At 48.9% G+C, this 19,024-nt stretch overlaps 30 non-coding genes across 30 annotated transcripts; all 30 read right to left on the bottom strand.

The window, feature by feature from the left end:
* Nucleotides 1-262: 262 nt before the first annotated feature.
* LOC135038217 (U1 spliceosomal RNA) lies at nt 263-425 on the bottom strand. The gene has a single exon (XR_010232609.1). It is a non-coding gene; the product is annotated as a U1 spliceosomal RNA (small nuclear RNA).
* Nucleotides 426-577: 152 nt separating this feature from the next.
* LOC135038285 (U1 spliceosomal RNA) lies at nt 578-741 on the bottom strand. Its single transcript, XR_010232670.1, has one exon. It is a non-coding gene; the product is annotated as a U1 spliceosomal RNA (small nuclear RNA).
* A 2,296-nt stretch (nt 742-3,037) lies between these two features.
* Nucleotides 3,038-3,200, bottom strand: LOC135038216 (U1 spliceosomal RNA). The gene has a single exon (XR_010232608.1). It is a non-coding gene; the product is annotated as a U1 spliceosomal RNA (small nuclear RNA).
* A 152-nt stretch (nt 3,201-3,352) lies between these two features.
* LOC135038267 (U1 spliceosomal RNA) lies at nt 3,353-3,516 on the bottom strand. Its single transcript, XR_010232653.1, has one exon. It is a non-coding gene; the product is annotated as a U1 spliceosomal RNA (small nuclear RNA).
* A 676-nt stretch (nt 3,517-4,192) lies between these two features.
* On the bottom strand, nt 4,193-4,355 carry LOC135038242 (U1 spliceosomal RNA). Its single transcript, XR_010232633.1, has one exon. It is a non-coding gene; the product is annotated as a U1 spliceosomal RNA (small nuclear RNA).
* A 152-nt stretch (nt 4,356-4,507) lies between these two features.
* LOC135038296 (U1 spliceosomal RNA) lies at nt 4,508-4,671 on the bottom strand. Its single transcript, XR_010232681.1, has one exon. It is a non-coding gene; the product is annotated as a U1 spliceosomal RNA (small nuclear RNA).
* A 671-nt stretch (nt 4,672-5,342) lies between these two features.
* Nucleotides 5,343-5,505, bottom strand: LOC135038219 (U1 spliceosomal RNA). The gene has a single exon (XR_010232611.1). It is a non-coding gene; the product is annotated as a U1 spliceosomal RNA (small nuclear RNA).
* A 152-nt stretch (nt 5,506-5,657) lies between these two features.
* Nucleotides 5,658-5,821, bottom strand: LOC135038273 (U1 spliceosomal RNA). Its single transcript, XR_010232659.1, has one exon. It is a non-coding gene; the product is annotated as a U1 spliceosomal RNA (small nuclear RNA).
* A 671-nt stretch (nt 5,822-6,492) lies between these two features.
* On the bottom strand, nt 6,493-6,655 carry LOC135038227 (U1 spliceosomal RNA). The gene has a single exon (XR_010232619.1). It is a non-coding gene; the product is annotated as a U1 spliceosomal RNA (small nuclear RNA).
* A 152-nt stretch (nt 6,656-6,807) lies between these two features.
* LOC135038272 (U1 spliceosomal RNA) lies at nt 6,808-6,971 on the bottom strand. The gene has a single exon (XR_010232658.1). It is a non-coding gene; the product is annotated as a U1 spliceosomal RNA (small nuclear RNA).
* A 672-nt stretch (nt 6,972-7,643) lies between these two features.
* Nucleotides 7,644-7,806, bottom strand: LOC135038226 (U1 spliceosomal RNA). The gene has a single exon (XR_010232618.1). It is a non-coding gene; the product is annotated as a U1 spliceosomal RNA (small nuclear RNA).
* Nucleotides 7,807-7,958: 152 nt separating this feature from the next.
* Nucleotides 7,959-8,122, bottom strand: LOC135038271 (U1 spliceosomal RNA). Its single transcript, XR_010232657.1, has one exon. It is a non-coding gene; the product is annotated as a U1 spliceosomal RNA (small nuclear RNA).
* A 676-nt stretch (nt 8,123-8,798) lies between these two features.
* LOC135038257 (U1 spliceosomal RNA) lies at nt 8,799-8,961 on the bottom strand. The gene has a single exon (XR_010232645.1). It is a non-coding gene; the product is annotated as a U1 spliceosomal RNA (small nuclear RNA).
* A 152-nt stretch (nt 8,962-9,113) lies between these two features.
* LOC135038302 (U1 spliceosomal RNA) lies at nt 9,114-9,277 on the bottom strand. The gene has a single exon (XR_010232687.1). It is a non-coding gene; the product is annotated as a U1 spliceosomal RNA (small nuclear RNA).
* Nucleotides 9,278-9,952: 675 nt separating this feature from the next.
* Nucleotides 9,953-10,115, bottom strand: LOC135038234 (U1 spliceosomal RNA). Its single transcript, XR_010232626.1, has one exon. It is a non-coding gene; the product is annotated as a U1 spliceosomal RNA (small nuclear RNA).
* A 152-nt stretch (nt 10,116-10,267) lies between these two features.
* Nucleotides 10,268-10,434, bottom strand: LOC135038192 (U1 spliceosomal RNA). Its single transcript, XR_010232584.1, has one exon. It is a non-coding gene; the product is annotated as a U1 spliceosomal RNA (small nuclear RNA).
* A 671-nt stretch (nt 10,435-11,105) lies between these two features.
* LOC135038203 (U1 spliceosomal RNA) lies at nt 11,106-11,268 on the bottom strand. Its single transcript, XR_010232595.1, has one exon. It is a non-coding gene; the product is annotated as a U1 spliceosomal RNA (small nuclear RNA).
* Nucleotides 11,269-11,402: 134 nt separating this feature from the next.
* LOC135038301 (U1 spliceosomal RNA) lies at nt 11,403-11,566 on the bottom strand. Its single transcript, XR_010232686.1, has one exon. It is a non-coding gene; the product is annotated as a U1 spliceosomal RNA (small nuclear RNA).
* Nucleotides 11,567-12,237: 671 nt separating this feature from the next.
* On the bottom strand, nt 12,238-12,400 carry LOC135038207 (U1 spliceosomal RNA). The gene has a single exon (XR_010232599.1). It is a non-coding gene; the product is annotated as a U1 spliceosomal RNA (small nuclear RNA).
* A 152-nt stretch (nt 12,401-12,552) lies between these two features.
* Nucleotides 12,553-12,716, bottom strand: LOC135038197 (U1 spliceosomal RNA). Its single transcript, XR_010232589.1, has one exon. It is a non-coding gene; the product is annotated as a U1 spliceosomal RNA (small nuclear RNA).
* Nucleotides 12,717-13,387: 671 nt separating this feature from the next.
* LOC135038202 (U1 spliceosomal RNA) lies at nt 13,388-13,550 on the bottom strand. Its single transcript, XR_010232594.1, has one exon. It is a non-coding gene; the product is annotated as a U1 spliceosomal RNA (small nuclear RNA).
* Nucleotides 13,551-13,684: 134 nt separating this feature from the next.
* LOC135038300 (U1 spliceosomal RNA) lies at nt 13,685-13,848 on the bottom strand. The gene has a single exon (XR_010232685.1). It is a non-coding gene; the product is annotated as a U1 spliceosomal RNA (small nuclear RNA).
* A 671-nt stretch (nt 13,849-14,519) lies between these two features.
* Nucleotides 14,520-14,682, bottom strand: LOC135038206 (U1 spliceosomal RNA). The gene has a single exon (XR_010232598.1). It is a non-coding gene; the product is annotated as a U1 spliceosomal RNA (small nuclear RNA).
* A 152-nt stretch (nt 14,683-14,834) lies between these two features.
* Nucleotides 14,835-14,998, bottom strand: LOC135038196 (U1 spliceosomal RNA). The gene has a single exon (XR_010232588.1). It is a non-coding gene; the product is annotated as a U1 spliceosomal RNA (small nuclear RNA).
* A 671-nt stretch (nt 14,999-15,669) lies between these two features.
* On the bottom strand, nt 15,670-15,832 carry LOC135038233 (U1 spliceosomal RNA). The gene has a single exon (XR_010232625.1). It is a non-coding gene; the product is annotated as a U1 spliceosomal RNA (small nuclear RNA).
* A 152-nt stretch (nt 15,833-15,984) lies between these two features.
* LOC135038193 (U1 spliceosomal RNA) lies at nt 15,985-16,148 on the bottom strand. The gene has a single exon (XR_010232585.1). It is a non-coding gene; the product is annotated as a U1 spliceosomal RNA (small nuclear RNA).
* A 671-nt stretch (nt 16,149-16,819) lies between these two features.
* Nucleotides 16,820-16,982, bottom strand: LOC135038252 (U1 spliceosomal RNA). The gene has a single exon (XR_010232641.1). It is a non-coding gene; the product is annotated as a U1 spliceosomal RNA (small nuclear RNA).
* A 152-nt stretch (nt 16,983-17,134) lies between these two features.
* Nucleotides 17,135-17,298, bottom strand: LOC135038291 (U1 spliceosomal RNA). Its single transcript, XR_010232676.1, has one exon. It is a non-coding gene; the product is annotated as a U1 spliceosomal RNA (small nuclear RNA).
* Nucleotides 17,299-17,969: 671 nt separating this feature from the next.
* LOC135038248 (U1 spliceosomal RNA) lies at nt 17,970-18,132 on the bottom strand. Its single transcript, XR_010232637.1, has one exon. It is a non-coding gene; the product is annotated as a U1 spliceosomal RNA (small nuclear RNA).
* Nucleotides 18,133-18,284: 152 nt separating this feature from the next.
* On the bottom strand, nt 18,285-18,448 carry LOC135038294 (U1 spliceosomal RNA). The gene has a single exon (XR_010232679.1). It is a non-coding gene; the product is annotated as a U1 spliceosomal RNA (small nuclear RNA).
* Between the last annotated feature and the right edge of the window lie 576 nt (nt 18,449-19,024).

Below are 19,024 nucleotides of genomic sequence, written 5' to 3'. Positions count from 1 at the left end.
GGTACTTTTTGCGCCAATTGCGTACTGTGTTCTTTAACCTTTAACGTGTTTTTAATAAGATAAATATTTAGCTTTCATACAAGTAAAAGGGTGTGGGCCCTGCAGCACTACCTGTAGTTCGCATTGTGCATTGGAAGGCACAAAGTAAGCAGACAGGAGGAGAAATCAGGATAGTGCACAAGGGTATAGAAGGGAGGGGCTCAAAAAAAAAGAAGTGGAAACAGACAGCAAACTAGGCTGGAGAGAGACCTGAGACAAAGAGATCTGAATTATATGAAAGCCGACCAGTGGAAACACAAATTATGCAGTCAAGTGTCCCACATTTGGGGAAATCGCAGGAGCAGCACACCCAGAGTGCAATGGGTGAGCCTTGCCCTGGGAGAAGTACCTTCCTGATCATAGTATCTCACCTGGCAGGTAAGTAGGAGTTGGGCTAGAGCTGGGGAGGTTCGCTGCTCGGGCACTCCCCTGTCAAGTGAAGGATATCCAACTGAGGCAGCACAAGGGAACTCTCGAAAGAAGAACAAGGCTAGAGGAAGATCTGAGACAAAGAAATCTGACTTTTACCAGAGCTGACCAGAGGAAAGCACAAACACAGTCCCCCACTACCACAAATAATGCAGTCGAGTTTTCCACATTTGGGGAAATCACAGGGGTAAGCATACCCAGAATGCAATGAATGAACCTCACCCTGGGAGAACAATCTTCATGACCATGGTATCTCCTATGCAAAATAAGTATGATTTGGGATAGGGCTGGGGAGGGCCGCTGCTCAGGCATATCTCTGTCAAGTAAAGGAGATTCAACTGAGGCAGCACAAGGGAACTCTCATCTCGGGACAACAACTGCAGGGAGAACACATATTTTCAAATGAACATGGGAGGGCAGAAGGCTGCCTAATACTGAAGCACCCCCAAACAACAAACCAAATGCAACAACTAGTACAAGCATTCCTGGGGGAAGGTCTGCAGAAGACGGATTTGCATACAGTGATGTCATCCAAGCAGTGGGCCAAAGTTGGCTGGAACCCTCATCTGCATATGAAAAGAGAAAAGGGGTATGCAGGGCTTGGCGGCCTTTTGCGGCGCTTGGATGACCCTTAGTTTGCATTAAACACCCCCACCCTACTTCGGTGTGGGGCTCATGTTGGCAATGCCCCAGCCCCTGAAGCATTCAAGCTGATTTCCTGCAGCAGCTTGGCACTGTAACAGCTCCAGAGCTGCTCTGTAAGGCAAGTGTCAAAGTCAAAAATATTACATAGAGAGAACATACAAACCACACACACACATTTAAGTCGCTATACTTGCAAATATGCGCAGCGAGCACAGCAATATATGGAAACACACGCATTTGCTCGGACATGGCACGGAGATGGATTCGGCGCTTGTTTCATACAGTACATGGTTATAATAATGTCAAGCACCAGACATCATGGAGATTTAGAATTGGCTGATGAATTGATGTCATGAATATGTATTATTTGAACAGAACCAGATGCGCCCGTCATGCTTGGTATTGAAGCAAGCAGATTGATGTGTGGGTTAGTTTGAAGCTTGTTGTGAAGTTGTGGGACATTGCAGCGGATAGATATGATTATATGTATAAAAGCTAAGATCACTTTGTTAAGAACAATGGATGATCAAGCCAACCCTTTACTAAGATTTTCAGGGCTGAACCTGATTAGCATATACAAAGGAGAAAGAGAGACCCCTCCCCTAGGAACAGACACACAGGAGAATAGTTCCTGTCTGGGGGGGGTCGGGGTCAGTGTTGCTGGTGGCCTCAGAGAACAGATGTAATGAAGCTACACTCAGAACAAAGCTCTCAGAAGCATGGCTGGATCATCACCAGGCACCAAAGGCTAAGTATCATCATCTCAATATCTCATGGCTGATTGGCATAGAATAGTTAAATATGTGTCTGTGGTATAGTAGTTGTAGAATGATAGGTAAGCATAGATTAGTTAGTTTGGAGAGACAAATGGCTTAAGGTTAACGAGGTTTGGGCAGTTGTGTGATCGTTGGGTGTTTGTGTTAATACTCTGTGAAGTCTGTGATGAATTGGAACAGTAAACAATCTGTAGCATAGTATTTGTGGTATTTGTTTGCCTATGGTGATTATAAATAGATTGTGCTGGTTTGTTATAATATATGTGTGGTTACATTGTGATCTGGTCTTGTGATGAATATGCTCTGGTTATTGAGATACTGAAGTTGTTTGGACCTGCAAATCTAAAATGGCTGCTAGCATCCCCCTTTCAACCATGTGGTGCAGTCTTTGGAATCCTGGGAGCTTTCCCAAAATGGAGTCTAGCTTCCATCCCATGCGGTATTCAGCATTGACTAACTGCGCAGCGATTGTTCCTCACATGTGTAAGCTTCTCTGCAACCATATTGTCTTATTGTTATTGTGAGCCATATCTCTCTCTCTCTTCTCCTCTTTCTCCCTCATTTTCCCTTAAGTGTATAATTGTATTGTATTGTATTTCCTGTGTAGTTAACTTGGTTAGATATTCTATGTTATATTGGTAGTGTATAATTGTATTGTATTATTCTTTTGCAAGCATACCATCCATAATATATATATAAGGCGTTAGACCCTAAGCCCAGGTATCTGTGTATTTCTTATAGTGTTAAGTACTCTCAGAGCGTCGGTGATGCTCAAACAGCATTGAAGTTAATAAGGTTACACTGTGTTGCATTTACACTCTACCACTACACAGAGGTTTACAGTATAAGTACATTCCTTAAGGTATAGTTAAGGGAGTACCCTTGCGGTACTTTTTGTGCCAATTGCGTACTGTGTTCTTTAACCTTTAACGTGTTTTTAATAAGATAAATATTTAGCTTTCATACAAGTAAAAGGGTGTGGGCCCTGCCGCACTACCTGTAGTTCGCATTGTGCGTTGGAAGGCACAAAGTAAGCAGACAGGAGGAGAAATCAGGATAGTGCACAAGGGTATAGAAGGGAGGGGCTCAAAAAAAAAGAAGTGGAAACAGACAGCAAACTAGGCTGGAGAGAGACCTGAGACAAAGAGATCTGAATTATATGAAAGCCGACCAGTGGAAACACAAATTATGCAGTCAAGTGTCCCACATTTGGGGAAATCGCAGGAGCAGCACACCCAGAGTGCAATGGGTGAGCCTTGCCCTGGGAGAAGTACCTTCCTGATCATAGTATCTCACCTGGCAGGTAAGTAGGAGTTGGGCTAGAGCTGGGGAGGTTCGCTGCTCGGGCACTCCCCTGTCAAGTGAAGGAGATCCAACTGAGGCAGCACAAGGGAACTCTCGAAAGAAGAACAAGGCTAGAGGAAGATCTGAGACAAAGAAATCTGACTTTTACCAGAGCTGACCAGAGGAAAGCACAAACACAGTCCCCCACTACCACAAATAATGCAGTCGAGTTTTCCACATTTGGGGAAATCACAGGGGTCAGCATACCCAGAATGCAATGAATGAACCTCACCCTGGGAGAACAATCTTCATGACCATGGTATCTCCTATGCAAAATAAGTATGATTTGGGATAGGGCTGGGGAGGGCCGCTGCTCAGGCATATCTCTGTCAAGTAAAGGAGATTCAACTGAGGCAGCACAAGGGAACTCTCATCTCGGGACAACAACTGCAGGGAGAACACATATTTTCAAATGAACATGGGAGGGCAGAAGGCTGCCTAATACTGAAGCACCCCCAAACAACAAACCAAATGCAACAACTAGTACAAGCATTCCTGGGGGAAGGTCTGCAGAAGACGGATTTGCATACAGTGATGTCATCCAAGCAGTGGGCCAAAGTTGGCTGGAACCCTCATCTGCATATGAAAAGAGAAAAGGGGTATGCAGGGCATGGCGGCTTTTTGCGGCGCTTGGGTGACCCTTAGTTCGCATTAAACACCCCCACCCTCCTTCGGTGTGGGTGCTCATGTTGGCAATGCCCCAGCCCCTGAAGCATTCAAGCTGATTTCTTGCAGCAGCTTGGCACTGTAACAGCTCCAGAGCTGCTCTGTAAGGCAAGTAAAAGGGTGTGGGCCCTGCAGCACTACCTGTAGTTTGCATTGTGCATTGGAAGGCCCAAAGTAAGCAGACAGGAGGAGAAGTCAGGATAGTGCACAAGGGTATAGAAGGGAGGGGCTCAAAAAAAAAAGAAGTGGAAACAGACAGCAAACTAGGCTGGAGAGAGACCTGAGACAAAGAGATCTGAATTATATGAAAGCCGACCAGTGGAAACACAAATTATGCAGTCAAGTGTCCCACATTTGGGGAAATCGCAGGAGCAGCACACCCAGAGTGCAATGGGTGAGCCTTGCCCTGGGAGAAGCATCTTCATGATCATAGTATCTCACCTGGCAGTTAAGTAGGAGTTGGGCCAGAGCTGGGGACGGTCGCTGCTCAAGCACCCCCCTGTCAAGTGAAGGAGATCCAACTGAGGCAGCACAAGGGAACTCTCGAAAGAGGAACAAGGCTAGAGGAAGATCTGAGACAAAGAAATCTGACTTTTACCAGAGGTGACCAGAGGAAAGCACAAAAACAGTCCCCCACTACCACAAATAATGCAGTCGAGTTTCCCACATTTGGGGAAATCACAGGGGTCAGCATACCCAGGATGCAATGAATGAACCTCACCCTGGGAGAACAATCTTCATGACCATGGTATCTCCTATGCAAAATAAGTATGATTTGGGATAGGGCTGGGGAGGGCCGCTGCTCAGGCACATCTCTGTCAAGTAAAGGAGATTCAACTGAGGCAGCACAAGGGAACTCTCATCTGGGGACAACAACTGCAGGGAGAACACATATTTTCAGATGAACATGGGAGGGCAGAAGGCTGCCTAATACTGAAGCACCCCCAAACAACAAACCAAATGCAACAACTAGTGCAAGCATTCCTGGGGGAAGGCCTGCAGCAGATGGATTTGCATATGGTGATGTCATCCAAGCAGTGGGTCAAAGTTGGCTTCAACCCTCGTCTGCATATGAAAAGAGAAAAGGGGCGTGCATGGCATGGCGGCCTTTTGCGGCGCTTGGATGACCCCTAGTTCGCATTAAACACCTCCACCCTCCTTCGGTGTGGGGCTCATGTTGGCTATGCCCCAGCCCCTTAAGCATTCAAGCTGATTTCTTGCAGCAGCTGGGCACTGTAACAGCTCCAGAGCTGCTCTGTAAGGCAAGTAAAAGGGTGTGGGCCCTGCAGCACTACCTGTAGTTCGCATTGTGCGTTGGAAGGCACAAAGTAAGCAGACGGGAGAAGTCAGGATAGTGCGCAAGGGCATAGAAGGGAGCGGCTCAAGAAAAGAGAAGTGGAAACAGACAGCAAACTAGGCTGGAGCGAGACCTGAGACAAAGAGATCTGAATTATATGAAATCCGACCAGTGGAAACACAAATTATACAGTCAAGTGTCCCACATTTGGGGAAATCGCAGGAGCAGCACACCCAGAGTGCAATGGGTGAGCCTTGCCCTGGGAGAAGCACCTTCATGATCATAGTATCTCACCTGGCAGGTAAGTAGGAGTTGGGCTAGAGCTGGGAAGGGTCGCTGCTCAAGCACCCCCCTGTCAAGTGAAGGAGATCCAACTGAGGCAGCACAAGGGAACTCTCGAAAGAGGAACAAGGCTAGAGGAAGATCTGAGACAAAGAAATCTGACTTTTTCCAGAGGTGACCAGAGGAAAGCACAAACACAGTCCCCCACTACCACAAATAATGCAGTCGAGTTTCCCACATTTGGGGAAATCACAGGGGTCAGCATACCCAGAATGCAATGAATGAACCTCACCCTGGGAGAACAATCTTCATGACCATGGTATCTCCTATGCAAAATAAGTATGATTTGGGATAGGGCTGGGGAGGGCCGCTGCTCAGGCACATCTCTGTCAAGTAAAGGAGATTCAACTGAGGCAGCACAAGGGAACTCTCATCTGGGGACAACAACTGCAGGGAGAACACATATTTTCAGATGAACATGGGAGGGCAGAAGGCTGCCTAATACTGAAGCACCCCCAAACAACAAACCAAATGCAACAACTAGTGCAAGCATTCCTGGGGGAAGGCCTGTAGCAGATGGATTTGCATATGGTGATGTCATCCAAGCAGTGGGTCAAAGTTGGCTTCAACCCTCGTCTGCATATGAAAAGAGAAAAGGGGTATGCAGGGCATGGCGACCTTTTGCGGCGCTTGGATGACCCCTAGTTCGCATTAAACACCTCCACCCTCCTTCGGTGTGGGGCTCATGTTGGCTATGCCCCAGCCCCTTAAGCATTCAAGCTGATTTCTTGCAGCAGCTGGGCACTGTAACAGCTCCAGAGCTGCTCTGTAAGGCAAGTAAAAGGGTGTGGGCCCTGCAGCACTACCTGTAGTTCGCATTGTGCGTTGGAAGGCACAAAGTAAGCAGACGGGAGAAATCAGGATAGTGCGCAAGGGCATAGAAGGGAGCGGCTCAAGAAAAGAGAAGTGGAAACAGACAGCAAACTAGGCTGGAGAGAGACCTGAGACAAAGAGATCTGAATTATACAAGAGCCGACCAGGGGAAACACAAATTATGCAGTCAAGTGTCCCACATTTGGGGAAATCGCAGGAGCAGCACACCCAGAGTGCAATGGGTGAGCCTTGCCCTGGGAGAAGCACCTTCCTGATCATAGTATCTCACCTGGCAGGTAAGTAGGAGTTGGGCTAGAGCTGGGGAGGGTCGCTGCTCGGGCACCCCCCTGTCAAGTGAAGGAGATCCAACTGAGGCAGCACAAGGGAACTCTCGAAAGAAGAACAAGGCTAGAGGAGGATCTGAGACAAAGAAATCTGACTTTTACAAGAGCTGACCAGAGGAAAGCACAAACACAGTCCCCCACTACCACAAATAATGCAGTCGAGTTTCCCACATTTGGGGAAATCACAGGGGTCAGCATACCCAGAATGCAATGAATGAACCTCACCCTGGGAGAACAATCTTCATGACCATGGTATCTCCTATGCAAAATAAGTATGGTTTGGGATAGGGCTGGGGAGGGCCGCTGCTCAGGCATATCTCTGTCAAGTAAAGGAGATTCAACTGAGGCAGCACAAGGGAACTCTCATCTGGGGACAACAACTGCAGGGAGAACACATATTTTCAAATGAACATGGGAGGGCAGAAGGCTGTCTAATACTGAAGCACCCCCAAACAACAAACCAAATGCAACAACTAGTACAAGCATTCCTGGGGGAAGGTCTGCAGAAGACGGATTTGAATACAGTGATGTCATCCAAGCAGTGGGCCAAAGTTGGCTGGAACCCTCATCTGCATATGAAAAGAGAAAAGGGGTATGCAGGGCATGGCGGCCTTTTGCGGCGCTTGGATGACCCTTAGTTCGCATTAAACACCCCCACCCTCCTTCGGTGTGGGGCTCATGTTGGCAATGCCCCAGCCCCTGAAGCATTCAAGCTGATTTCTTGCAGCAGCTTGGCACTGTAACAGCTCCAGAGCTGCTCTGTAAGGCAAGTAAAAGGGTGTGGGCCCTGCAGCACTACCTGTAGTTCGCATTGTGCGTTGGAAGGCACAAAGTAAGCAGACAGGAGGAGAAATCAGGATAGTGCACAAGGGTATAGAAGGGAGGCTCAAAAAAAAAGAAGTGGAAACAGACAGCAAACTAGGCTGGAGAGAGACCTGAGACAAAGAGATCTGAATTATATGAAAGCCGACCAGTGGAAACACAAATTATGCAGTCAAGTGTCCCACATTTGGGGAAATCGCAGGAGCAGCACACCCAGAGTGCAATGGGTGAGCCTTGCCCTGGGAGAAGTACCTTCCTGATCACAGTATCTCACCTGGCAGGTAAGTAGGAGTTGGGCTAGAGCTGGGGAGGTTCGCTGCTCGGGCACTCCCCTGTCAAGTGAAGGAGATCCAACTGAGGCAGCACAAGGGAACTCTCAAAAGAAGAACAAGGCTAGAGGAAGATCTGAGACAAAGAAATCTGACTTTTACCAGAGCTGACCAGAGGAAAGCACAAACACAGTCCCCCACTACCACAAATAATGCAGTCGAGTTTCCCACATTTGGGGAAATCACAGGGGTCAGCATACCCAGAATGCAATGAATGAACCTCACCCTGGGAGAACAATCTTCATGACCATGGTATCTCCTATGCAAAATAAGTATGATTTGGGATAGGGCTGGGGAAGGCCGCTGCTCAGGCATATCTCTGTCAAGTAAAGGAGATTCAACTGAGGCAGCACAAGGGAACTCTCATCTCGGGACAACAACTGCAGGGAGAACACATATTTTCAAATGAACATGGGAGGGCAGAAGGCTGCCTAATACTGAAGCACCCCCAAACAACAAACCAAATGCAACAACTAGTACAAACATTCCTGGGGGAAGGTCTGCAGAAGACGGATTTGCATACAGTGATGTCATCCAAGCAGTGGGCCAAAGTTGGCTGGAACCCTCATCTGCATATGAAAAGAGAAAAGGGGTATGCAGGGCATGGCGGCTTTTTGCGGCGCTTGGATGACCCTTAGTTCGCATTAAACACCCCCACCCTCCTTCGGTGTGGGGCTCATGTTGGCAATGCCCCTGCCCCTGAAGCATTCAAGCTGATTTCTTGCAGCAGCTTGGCACTGTAACAGCTCCAGAGCTGCTCTGTAAGGCAAGTAAAAGGGTGTGGGCCCTGCAGCACTACCTGTAGTTCGCATTGTGCATTGGAAGGCCCAAAGTAAGCAGACAGGAGGAGAAGTCAGGATAGTGCACAAGGGTATAGAAGGGAGGGGCTCAAAAAAAGAAAGAAGTGGAAACAGACAGCAAACTAGGCTGGAGAGAGACCTGAGACAAAGAGATCTGAATTATATGAAAGCCGACCAGTGAAAATACAAATTATGTAGTCAAGTTTCCCACATTTGGGGAAATCACAGGGGCAGCACACCCAGAGTGCAATGGGTGAGCCTTGCCCTGGGAGAAGCACCTTCATGATCATAGTATCTCACCTGGCAGGTAAGTAGGAGTTGGGCTAGAGCTGGGGAGGGTCGCTGCTCGGGCATCCCCCTGTCAAGTGAAGGAGATCCAACTGAGGCAGCACAAGGGAACTCTCGAAAGAAGAACAAGGCTAGAGGAAGATCTGAGACAAAGAAATCTGACTTTTACCAGAGCTGACCAGAGGAAAGCACAAACACAGTCCCCCACTACTACAAATAATGCAGTCAAGTTTCCCACATTTGGGGAAATCACAGGGGTCAGCATACCCAGAATGCAATGAATGAACCTCACCCTGGGAGAACAATCTTCATGACCATGGTATCTCCTATGCAAAATAAGTATGATTTGGGATAGGGCTGGGGAGGGCCGCTGCTCAGGCACATCTCTGTCAAGTAAAGGAGATTCAACTGAGGCAGCACAAGGGAACTCTCATCTGGGGACAACAACTGCAGGGAGAACACATATTTTCAGATGAACATGGGAGGGCAGAAGGCTGCCTAATACTAAAGCACATCCAAACAACAAACCAAATGCAACAACTAGTGCAAGCATTCCTGGGGGAAGGCCTGCAGCAGATGGATTTGCATATGGTGATGTCATCCAAGCAGTGGGTCAAAGTTGGCTTCAACCCTTGTCTGCATATGAAAAGAGAAAAGGGGAGTGCAGGGCATGGCGGCCTTTTGTGGCGCTTGGATGACCCCTAGTTCGCATTAAACACCTCCACCCTCCTTTGCTGTGGGGCTCATGTTGGCTATGCCCCAGCCCCTTAAGCATTCAAGTTGATTTCTTGCAGCAGCTGGGCACTGTAACAGCTCCAGAGCTGCTCTGTAATGCAAGTAAAAGAGTGTGGGCCCTGCAGCACTACCTGAAGTTTGCATTGTGCATTGGAAGGCCCAAAGTAAGCAGACAGGAGGAGAAATCAGGATAGTGCACAAGGGTATAGAAGGGAGGGGCTCAAAAAAAAAAGAAGTGGAAACAGACAGCAAACTAGGCTGGAGAGAGACCTGAGACAAAGAGATCTGAATTATATGAAAGCCGACCAGTGGAAACACAAATTATGCAGTCAAGTGTCCCACATTTGGGGAAATCACAGGGGCAGCACACCCAGAGTGCAATGGGTGAGCCTTGCCCTGGGAGAAGCACCTTCATGATCATAGTATCTCACCTGGCAGGTAAGTAGGAGTTGGGCTAGAGCTGGGGAGGGCCGCTGCTCAAGTACCCCCCTGTCAAGTGAAGGATATCCAACTGAGGCAGCACAAGGGAACTCTCGAAAGAAGAACAAGGCTAGAGGAAGTTCTGAGACAAAGAAATCTGACTTTTACCAGAGCTGACCAGAGGAAAGCACAAACACAGTAGTCCCCCACTACCACAAATAATGCAGTCAAGTTTCCCACATTTGGGGAAATCACAGGGGTCAGCATACCCAGAATACAATGAATGAACCTCACCCTGGGAGAACAATCTTCATGACCATGGTATCTCCTATGCAAAATAAGTATGATTTGGGATAGGGCTGGGGAGGGCTGCTGCTCAGGCACATCTCTGTCAAGTAAAGGAGATTCAACTGAGGCAGCACAAGGGAACTCTCATCTGGGGACAACAACTGCAGGGAGAACACATATTTTCAGATGAATATGGGAGGGCAGAAGGCTGCCTAATACTGAAGCACCCCCAAACAACAAACCAAATGCAACAACTAGTGCAAGCATTCCTGGGGGAAGGCCTGCAGCAGATGGATTTGCATATGGTGATGTCATCCAAGCAGTGGGTCAAAGTTGGCTTGAACCCTTGTCTGCATATGAAAAGAGAAAAGGGGAGTGCAGGGCATGGCGGCCTTTTGTGGCGCTTGGATGACCCCTAGTTCGCATTAAACACCTCCACCCTCCTTCGGTGTGGGGCTCATGTTGGCTATGCCCCAGCCCCTTAAGCATTCAAGCTGATTTCTTGCAGCAGCTGGGCACTGTAACAGCTCCAGAGCTGCTCTGTAAGGCAAGTAAAAGGGTGTGGGCCCTGCAGCACTACCTGTAGTTCGCATTGTGCGTTGGAAGGCACAAAATAAGCAGACGGGAGAAGTCAGGATAGTGCGCAAGGGCATAGAAGGGAGGGGCTCAAGAAAAGAGAAGTGGAAACAGACAGCAAACTAGGCTGGAGAGAGACCTGAGACAAAGAGATCTGAATTATACGAGAGCCGACCAGAGGAAACACAAATTATGCAGTCAAGTGTCCCACATTTGGGGAAATTGCAGGAGCAGCACACCCAGAGTGCAATGGGTGAGCCTTGCCCTGGGAGAAGCACCTTCATGATCATAGTATCTCACCTGGCAGGTAAGTAGGAGTTGGGCTAGAGCTGGGGAGGGTCGCTGCTGAAGCACCCCCCTGTCAAGTGAAGGAGATCCAACTGAGGCAGCACAAGGGAACTCTTGAAAGACGAATAAGGCAAAGAAATCTGACTTTTACCAGAGCTGACCAGAGGAAAGCACAAACACAGTCCCCCACTACCACAAATAATGCAGTCGAGTTTCCCACATTTGGGGAAATCACAGTGGACAGCATACCCAGAATGCAATGAATGAACCTCACCCTGGGAGAACAATCTTCATGACCATGGTATCTCCTATGCAAAATAAGTATGATTTAGGATAGGGCTGGGGAGGGCCGCTGCTCAGGCACATCTCTGTAAAGTAAAGGAGTTTCAACTGAGGCAGCACAAGGGAACTCTCATCTGGGGACAACAACTGCAGGGAGAACACATATTTTCAGATGAACATGGGAGGGCAGAAGGCTGCCTAATACTGAAGCACCCCCAAACAACAAACCAAATGCAACAACTAGTGCAAGCATTCCTAGGGGAAGGCCTGCAGCTGATGGATTTGCATATGGTTATGTCATCCAAGCAGTGGGTCAAAGTTGGCTTCAACCCTCATCTGCATATGAAAAGAGAAAAGGGGCGTGCAGGGCATGACGGCCTTTTGCGGCGCTTGGATGACCCCTAGTTCGCATTAAACACCTCCACCCTCCTTTGGTGTGGGGCTCATGTTGGCTATGCCCCAGCCCCTTAAGCATTCAAGCTGATTTCTTGCAGCAGCTGGGCACTGTAACAGCTCCAGAGCTGCTCTGTAAGGCAAGTAAAAGGGTGTGGGCCCTGCAGCACTACCTGTAGTTTGCATTGTGCATTGGAAGGCACAAAGTAAGCAGACGGGAGAAGTCAGGATAGTGCGCAAGGGCATAGAAGGGAGCGGCTCAAGAAAAGAGAAGTGGAAACAGACAGCAAACTAGGCTGGAGAGAGACCTGAGACAAAGAGATCTGAATTATACGAGAGCCTACCAGAGGAAACACAAATTATGCAGTCAAGTGTCCCACATTTGGGGAAATCGCAGGAGCAGCACACCCAGAGTGCAATGGGTGAGCCTTGCCCTGGGAGAAGCACCTTCATGATCATAGTATCTCACCTGGCAGGTAAGTAGGAGTTGGGCTAGAGCTGGGGAGGATCGCTGCACAAGCAACCCCCTGTCAAGTGAAGGAGATCCAACTGAGGCAGCACAAGGGAACTCTCGAAAGAAGAATAAGGCTAGAGGAAGAAATGAGACAAAGAAATCTGACTTTTACAAGAGCTGACCAGAGGAAAACACAAACACAGTCCCCCACTACCACAAATAATGCAGTCGAGTTTCCCACATTTGGTGAAATCACAGGGGTCAGCATACCCAGAATACAATGAATGAACCTCACCCTGGGATAACAATCTTCATGACCATGGTATCTCCTATGCAAAATAAGTATGATTTGGGATAGGGCTGGGGAGGGCTGCTGCTCAGGCACATCTCTGTCAAGTAAAGGAGATTCAACTGAGGCAGCACAAGGGAACTCTCATCTGGGGACAACAACTGCAGGGAGAACACATATTTTCAGATGAATATGGGAGGGCAGAAGGCTGCCTAATACTGAAGCACCCCCAAACAACAAACCAAATGCAACAACTAGTGCAAGCATTCCTGGGGGAAGGCCTGCAGCAGATGGATTTGCATATGGTGATGTCATCCAAGCAGTGGGTCAAAGTTGGCTTGAACCCTTGTCTGCATATGAAAAGAGAAAAGGGGAGTGCAGGGCATGGCGGCCTTTTGTGGCGCTTGGATGACCCCTAGTTCGCATTAAACACCTCCACCCTCCTTCGGTGTGGGGCTCATGTTGGCTATGCCCCAGCCCCTTAAGCATTCAAGCTGATTTCTTGCAGCAGCTGGGCACTGTAACAGCTCCAGAGCTGCTCTGTAAGGCAAGTAAAATGGTGTGGGCCCTGCAGCACTACCTGTAGTTCGCATTGTGCGTTGGAAGGCACAAAATAAGCAGACGGGAGAAGTCAGGATAGTGCGCAAGGGCATAGAAGGGAGCGGCTCAAGAAAAGAGAAGTGGAAACAGACAGCAAACTAGGCTGGAGAGAGACCTGAGACAAAGAGATCTGAATTATACGAGAGCCGACCAGAGGAAACACAAATTATGCAGTCAAGTGTCCCACATTTGGGGAAATTGCAGGAGCAGCACACCCAGAGTGCAATGGGTGAGCCTTGCCCTGGGAGAAGCACCTTCATGATCATAGTATCTCACCTGGCAGGTAAGTAGGAGTTGGGCTAGAGCTGGGGAGGGTCGCTGCTGAAGCACCCCCCTGTCAAGTGAAGGAGATCCAACTGAGGCAGCACAAGGGAACTCTTGAAAGACGAATAAGGCAAAGAAATCTGACTTTTACCAGAGCTGACCAGAGGAAAGCACAAACACAGTCCCCCACTACCACAAATAATGCAGTCGAGTTTCCCACATTTGGGGAAATCACAGTGGACAGCATACCCAGAATGCAATGAATGAACCTCACCCTGGGAGAACAATCTTCATGACCATGGTATCTCCTATGCAAAATAAGTATGATTTAGGATAGGGCTGGGGAGGGCCGCTGCTCAGGCACATCTCTGTCAAGTAAAGGAGTTTCAACTGAGGCAGCACAAGGGAACTCTCATCTGGGGACAACAACTGCAGGGAGAACACATATTTTCAGATGAACATGGGAGGGCAGAAGGCTGCCTAATACTGAAGCACCCCCAAACAACAAACCAAATGCAACAACTAGTGCAAGCATTCCTAGGGGAAGGCCTGCAGCTGATGGATTTGCATATGGTTATGTCATCCAAGCAGTGGGTCAAAGTTGGCTTCAACCCTCATCTGCATATGAAAAGAGAAAAGGGGCGTGCAGGGCATGACGGCCTTTTGCGGCGCTTGGATGACCCCTAGTTCGCATTAAACACCTCCACCCTCCTTCGGTGTGGGGCTCATGTTGGCTATGCCCCAGCCCCTTAAGCATTCAAGCTGATTTCTTGCAGCAGCTGGGCACTGTAACAGCTCCAGAGCTGCTCTGTAAGGCAAGTAAAAGGGTGTGGGCCCTGCAGCACTACCTGTAGTTTGCATTGTGCATTGGAAGGCACAAAGTAAGCAGACGGGAGAAGTCAGGATAGTGCGCAAGGGCATAGAAGGGAGCGGCTCAAGAAAAGAGAAGTGGAAACAGACAGCAAACTAGGCTGGAGAGAGACCTGAGACAAAGAGATCTGAATTATACGAGAGCCTACCAGAGGAAACACAAATTATGCAGTCAAGTGTCCCACATTTGGGGAAATCGCAGGAGCAGCACACCCAGAGTGCAATGGGTGAGCCTTGCCCTGGGAGAAGCACCTTCATGATCATAGTATCTCACCTGGCAGGTAAGTAGGAGTTGGGCTAGAGCTGGGGAGGGTCGCTGCACAAGCAACCCCCTGTCAAGTGAAGGAGATCCAACTGAGGCAGCACAAGGGAACTCTCGAAAGAAGAATAAGGCTAGAGGAAGAAATGAGACAAAGAAATCTGACTTTTACCAGAGCTGACCAGAGGAAAACACAAACACAGTCCCCCACTACCACAAATAATGCAGTCGAGTTTCCCACATTTGGTGAAATCACAGGGGTCAGCATACCCAGAATACAATGAATGAACCTCACCCTGGGATAACAATCTTCATGACCATGGTATCTCCTATGCAAAATAAGTATGATTTGGGATAGGGCTGGGGAGGGCCGCTGCTCAGGCACATCTCTGTCAAGTAAAGGAGATTCAACTGAGGCAGCACAAGGGAACTCTCATCTGGGGACAACAACTGCAGGGAGAACACATATTTTCAGATGAACATGGGAGGGCAGAAGGCTGCCTAATACTGAAGCACCCCCAAACAACAAACCAAATGCAACAACTAGTGCAAGCATTCCTGGGGGAAGGCCTGCAGCATATGGATTTGCATATGGTGATGTCATCCAAGCAGTGGGTCAAAGTTGGCTTCAACCCTCGTCTGCATATGAAAAGAGAAAAGGGGCGTGCATGGCATGGCGGCCTTTTGCGGCGCTTGGATGACCCCTAGTTCGCATTAAACACCTCCTCCCTCCTTCGGTGTGGGGCTCATGTTGGCTATGCCCCAGCCCCTTAAGCATTCAAGCTGATTTCTTGCAGCAGCTGGGCACTGTAACAGCTTCAGAGCTGCTCTGTAAGGCAAGTAAAAGGGTGTGGGCCCTGCAGAACTACCTGTAGTTCGCATTGTGCGTTGAAAGGCATAAAGTAAGCAGACGGGAGAAGTCAGTATAGTGCGCAAGGGCATAGAAGGGAGCGGCTCAAGAAAAGAGAAGTGGAAACAGACAGCAAACTAGGCTGGAGAGAGACCTGAGACAAAGAGATCTGAATTATACGAGAGCCGACCAGGGGAAACACAAATTATGCAGTCAAGTTTCCCACATTTGGGGAAATCGCAGGAGCAACACACCCAGAGTGCAATGGGTGAGCCTTGCCCTGGAAGAAGCACCTTCATGATCATAGTATCTCACCTGGCAGGTAAGTAGGAGTTGGGCTAGAGCTGGGGAGGGTCGCTGCTCGGGCACCCCCCTGTCAAGTGAAGGAGATCTAACTGAGGCAGCACAAGGGAACTCTCGAAAGAAGAACAAGGCTAGAGGAAGATCTGAGACAAAGAAATCTGACTTTTACCAGAGCTGACCAGAGGAAAGCACAAACACAGTCCCCCACTACTACAAATAATGCAGTCAAGTTTCCCACATTTGGGGAAATCACAGGGGTCAGCATACCCAGAATGCAATGAATGAACCTCACCCTGGGAGAACAATCTTCATGACCATGGTATCTCTTATGCAAAATAAGTATGATTTGGGATAGGGCTGGGGAGGGCCGCTGCTCAGGCACATCTCTGTCAAGTAAAGGAGATTCAACTGAGGCAGCACAAGGGAACTCTCATCTGGGGACAACAACTGCAGGGAGAACACATATTTTCAGATGAACATGGGAGGGCAGAAGGCTGCCTAATACTGAAGCACCCCCAAACAACAAACCAAATGCAACAAATAGTGCAAGCATTCCTGGGGGAAGGCCTGCAGCAGATGGATTTGCATATGGTGATGTCATCCAAGCAGTGGGTCAAAGTTGGCTTCAACCCTTGTCTGCATATGAAAAGAGAAAAGGGGCGTGCAGGGCATGGCATCCTTTTGTGGCGCTTGGATGACCCCTAGTTCGCATTAAACACCTCCACCCTCCTTCGGTGTGGGGCTCATGTTGGCTATGCCCCAGCCCCTTAAGCATTCAAGCTGATTTCTTGCAGCAGCTGGGCACTGTAACAGCTCCAGAGCTGCTCTGTAAGGCAAGTAAAAGGGTGTGGTCCCTGCAGCACTACCTGTAGTTTGCATTGTGCGTTGGAAGGCACAAATTAAGCAGACGGGAGAAGTCAGGATAGTGCGCAAAGGCATAGAAGGGAGCGGCTCAAGAAAAGAGAAGTGGAAACAGACAGCAAACTAGGCTGGAGAGAGACCTGAGACAAAGAGATCTGAATTATACGAGAGCCGACCAGGGGAAACACAAATTATGCAGTCAAGTTTCCCACATTTGGGGAAATCGCAGGAGCAGCACACCCAGAGTGAAATGGGTGAGCCTTGCCCTGGGAGAAGCACCTTCATGATCATAGTATCTCACCTAGCAGGTAAGTAGGAGTTGAGCTAGAGCTGGGGAGGGTCGCTGCTCGGGCACCCCCCTGTCAAGTGAAGGAGATACAACTGAGGCAGCACAACGAAACTCTCGAAAGAAGAACAAAGCTAGAGGAAGATCTGAGACAAATAAATCTGACTTTTACCAGAGCTGACCAGAGGAAAGAACAAACACAGTCCCCCACTACCACAAATAATGCAGTCGAGTTTCCCACATTTGGGGAAATCATAGGGGTCAGCATACCCAGAATGCAATGAATGAACCTCACCCTGGGAGAACAATCTTCATGACCATGGTATCTCCTATGCAAAATAAGTATGATTTGGGATAGGGCTGGGGAGGGCCGCTGCTCAGGCACATCTCTGTCAAGTAAAGGAGATTCAACTGAGGCAGCACAAGGGAACTCTCATCTGGGGACAACAACTGCAGGGAGAACACATATTTTCAGATGAACATGGGAGGGCAGAAGGCTGCCTAATACTGAAGCACCCCCAAACAACAAACCAAATGCAACAACTAGTGCAAGCATTCCTGGGGGAAGGCCTGCAGCAGATGGATTTGCATATGGTGATGTCATCCAAGCAGTGGGTCAAAGTTGGCTTAAACCCTCGTCTGCATATGAAAAGAGAAAAGGGGCGTGCAGGGCATGGCGGCCTTTTGCGGCGCTTGGATGACCCCTAGTTCACATTAAACACCTCCACCCTCCTTCGGTGTGGGGCTCATGTTGGCTATGCCCCAGCCCCTGAAGCATTCAAGCTGATTTCTTGCAGAAGCTGGGCTCTGTAACAGCTCCAGAGCTGCTCTGTAAGGCAAATAAAAGGTTGTGGGACCTGCAGCACTACCTGTAGTTCGCATTGTGCGTTGGAAGGCACAAAGTAAGCAGACGGGAGAAGTCAGGATAGTGCGCAAGGGCATAAAAGGGAACGGCTCAAGAAAAGAGAAGTGGAAACAGACAGCAAACTAGGCTGGAGAGAGACCTGATGCAAAGAGATCTGAATTATACGAGAGCCGACCAGAGGAAACACATATTATGCAGTCAAGTGTCCCACATTTTGGGAAATCACAGGAGCAGCACACCCAGAGTGCAATGGGTGAGCCTTGCCCTGGGAGAAGCACCTTCCTGATCATAGTATCTCACCTGGCAGGTAAGTATGAGATGGGCTAGAGCTGGGGAGGGTCGCTGCTCGGGCACCCCCCTGTCAAGTGAAGGAGATCCAACTGAGGCAGCACAAGGGAACTCTCGAAAGAAGAACAAGGCTAGAGGAAGATCTGAGACAAAGAAATCTGACTTTTACCAGAGCTGACCAGAGGAAAGCACAAACACAGTCCTCCACTACCACAAATAATGCAGTCGAGTTTCCCACATTTGGGGAAATCATAGGGGTCAGCATACCCAGAATGCAATGAATGAACCTCACCCTGGGAGATCAATCTTCATGACCATGGTATCTCCTATGCAAAATAAGTATGATTTGGGATAGGGCTGGGGAGGACCGCTGCTCAGGCACATCTCTGTCAAGTAAAGGAGATTCAACTGAGGCACCACAAGGGAACTCTCATCTGGGGACAACAACTGCAGGGAGAACACATATTTTCAGATGAACATGGGAGGGCAGAAGGCTGCCTAATACTGAAGCACCCCCAAACAACAAACCAAATGCAACAACTAGTACAAGCATTCCTGGGGGAAGGTCTGCAGAAGACGGATTTGCATACGGTGATGTCATCCAAGCAGTGGGCCAAAGTTGGCTGGAACCCTCATCTACATATGAAAAGAGAAAAGGGGTATGCGGGGCATGGCGGCCTTTTGCGGCGCTTGGATGACCCCTAGTTCGCATTAAACACCCCCACCCTCCTTCAGTGTGGGGCTCATGTTGGCCATGCCCCAGCCCCTGAAGCATTCAAGCTGATTTCTTGCAGCAGCTGGGCACTGTAACAGCTCCAGAGCTGCTCTGTAAGGCAAGTAAAAAGGTGTGGGCCCTGCAGCACTACCTGTAGTTTGCATTGTGCATTGGAAGGCACAAAGTAAGCAGACGGGAGGAGAA

The sequence above is a fragment of the Pseudophryne corroboree genome, unplaced genomic scaffold (assembly GCF_028390025.1).
Source record: "Pseudophryne corroboree isolate aPseCor3 unplaced genomic scaffold, aPseCor3.hap2 scaffold_705, whole genome shotgun sequence".
Lineage (NCBI taxonomy): Eukaryota > Metazoa > Chordata > Amphibia > Anura > Myobatrachidae > Pseudophryne > Pseudophryne corroboree.
This window is presented reverse-complemented; position numbering and strand designations above follow the sequence as displayed.